The sequence below is a fragment of the Anneissia japonica genome, unplaced genomic scaffold, assembly GCF_011630105.1.
Source record: "Anneissia japonica isolate Jap-2015-1 unplaced genomic scaffold, ASM1163010v1 scaffold1239_len605302_cov174, whole genome shotgun sequence".
Classification (NCBI taxonomy): domain Eukaryota; kingdom Metazoa; phylum Echinodermata; class Crinoidea; order Comatulida; family Comatulidae; genus Anneissia; species Anneissia japonica.
Genome location: NW_022748776.1, coordinates 216,865 through 219,785, shown reverse-complemented (window position 1 = coordinate 219,785; position 2,921 = coordinate 216,865). Strand labels below are relative to the sequence as shown.

At 34.6% G+C, this 2,921-nt stretch overlaps 1 non-coding gene across 1 annotated transcript; it reads left to right on the top strand.

The window, feature by feature from the left end:
- Positions 1–1,225: 1,225 nt before the first annotated feature.
- On the top strand, positions 1,226–1,297 carry Trnap-cgg. Its single transcript has one exon. It is a non-coding gene; the product is annotated as a tRNA-Pro (tRNA).
- Positions 1,298–2,921: the final 1,624 nt, after the last annotated feature.

Below are 2,921 nucleotides of genomic sequence, written 5' to 3'. Positions count from 1 at the left end.
TGTACTGTATATAAATCTGTGATGTTATGTAATGGTCATATCAGCTCTGATATATTTGTTCATTTTGGATGAAGCAACGTGTCAACTGTGGCTTTAATTATACGATTTTTCATAAATTGATTGACTAATTATTAATTGATGGATTGATCAAACTAACTGAAACGAACACAGTTTCTATACATAAATTAATACGTAGTCATCGTCGTCAGCGCCGTCCTCAGCGTCATAAAAGCGGTGCAAGTCTATGGAGTTTAGCAGCCACTATATTGAAAGTAATCTAGATTGAGTTGAATGGTTAAATCTGTTTGTTCACCAGCCTTTGTTTAACGCAATCTATATTATGTTTGTGAAAATAATGGTCAAAGAGTGATGATCCAGATAAACATGGATGAACTACAGAGGAATATTTCAAGGTCTCTGTGTTGATAGTCTGCTGGGAAGTATGGGCGCGTCTGGGTTGCTTGTTTGTGTGGTGTCGAGGTGGCGCCCTTGTGTGATTTACCGTTATGTTTGTTTTCATCACCACTTCCGTATTAACTGCATTCGTCTCCTCAAGATGTCAATTTCCTTACTCTTTATCACTCATTTTAATCTCGTATTATTGTTTTCTCTTTTGTCGTATTTTACCAGTATACTACACTATGTGGACCTAGGTTGTTGGATCGATTTGCTTTATAATATGTCAATTTATGCAAAATACTGTACAACAGAAGGCAAGAGAAAACGAAGAAAACGAATTGGTTGCGATTCGTAGTCTATAAATACAGTAGCTAAATAATTTATCTTCATCTGCAGCTGCAGCAGTATCATCATCCATATTATTATCTTCGTCATCATAATCCTTTCTTCAACTTTCTCATCCTCATCATCGTCATTACCATCATTCTCGTCATCATGTTCATAATAATTAGGCCTACTATTGACATCCTTATCAATCACCATCATCATCATCATCGTCGTCGTCGTCGTCGTCGTCGTCTTATAATTTTTCATGTTTATAATCATTAATATCATCATCCTTATGTACATCATAATCATTATCATCATCATTATCATTCTCATCATCATAAGAAAATGATGATAATAATATAATAACAAAAATACTTATTAATTTTAATAACATAAATACTGTATATTTTATAATTATTTGTTCTGTCACGCAGGGGTTATCTATTGTGTGAAAAGACCATGGATATTTTTAGACAAAGCCCTTTATTCACCAACTGGCTCGTTGGTCTAGTGGTATGATTCTCGCTTCGGGTGCGAGAGGTCCCGGGTTCGACTCCCGGACGAGCCCTTGGACGATTTTTTTCTCTTTAGTGCTTGAATAATTTAACTTTATATAGGCCTGCGGATACAAAAATACTCATCACGAAAACTTTAAAAAAAATCCATATTATTTCATGAGCTCAATCACTAGTTCAAACATCAACATTTATATTAATTTTTGTATATCAACAATCAACACCATTTTAATCATTATGAAAAACTATTTTATTTTGTTACAGATAGGCCCATAAACAACAAAACCCCTTTATCCATAAGGACCATTATCTGATGAGTTGAAGGGCCTCGTTGGAGGGTCTCGAATAGTATTTTCGACTGGTTTCAATTCGATTTCTCCGAATATTAATTGACGGTAGGCCTACACTTTAAAAGATTATTATACAATGTCATTTCAGTACATTTTGACCGTGTTCGTTCAGATTCAGATTAGGTCTAGACATATATACTGGTACCTAGTTTATATGTGATATACTATATACATCTTCAATAAAGAAATCGAGCTACTGAGTGCATACTTTCGTTCGAAAACTGCTAATGCCGATCTTATAGCTTCGTTTACTGTTGTCTGGAGCTTAGGTATATTTGTAACAAATAAATATTATAATTATCTCCTGGGTCTGTGTTACAGAAATGTTGTTAGAGAAATGTATTTGCCATTACAGTACGTAAAACCATGATGGTATACCTTCATGGTTAGACAATCTTTTATCGGTTTTACTGGAAGAACAAATGTTTTCTCATGAAGGTATTAAGTATTTAACTATGCTTATTGAATGCACGGTACAAACAATGTTATTTCTCTTTTCAAGAGAAAATCCTTCATTTCACATTGTTTTATCTCCTGTTGGTTTTACTGTATAATACATAACAGGCGGATAGCTACTCCTTTCCAACCAAGGAAGTTAACTAAAACTCAACATCCAAGAAATGTGCACCGAAAGTCATAAGGTCGTATCTTATTGTCTTATCCGTACAGTTATTACATTATACCGCGCTATCTGTGTCTAATTATGGTGTCAACATGACGAAAATAAAAGCTCATTAAAAATAAATGTTAAGGTCAAGATCGGCAATTGTCGAAAGTCGCGTGCATCGTCTAGGCTCAGTTTCCCCAGTAATAGAACCAGAGTATTTTTGAAATGGGGTGCGAGGGAGGCAGGGCAGGTTATAGGAAAATGTCAGAGAAGATAATTTGGCACGAAGGTCAACTAAGGACCAAAGCCCAAGCAGGGGAGTGGCTTTTCCTCTCTCAGCATCTGGAAACAGGTGGCCGAAACATCAGGCCACGGAGCAATGCAACTAAACCAAATATAATTATTCAAACTATTATTATTAAGGCCTATCGTAATTAGGCTACATCATTCATAAGACGTTATATACACCTTTTTTTTATATAAGAACCAGTAAAATTTTGCCCAGGCTCAGTGTTCTTATTTTTCGGCCGATTTCAGACTCAAAATGTTCTTATTTTGTTCTTATTTTTACATACTTTTCAAACATAAAAATATCATTATCGTATAGCAGTATACAATGTACTGGAATTTCCTATAGAGGGTATTATATAGTCACACCATCATAAGGTACAGATATGATTTTTTGGGTTTTATTTTAGTTTTTTGAAATAAAAATATCAT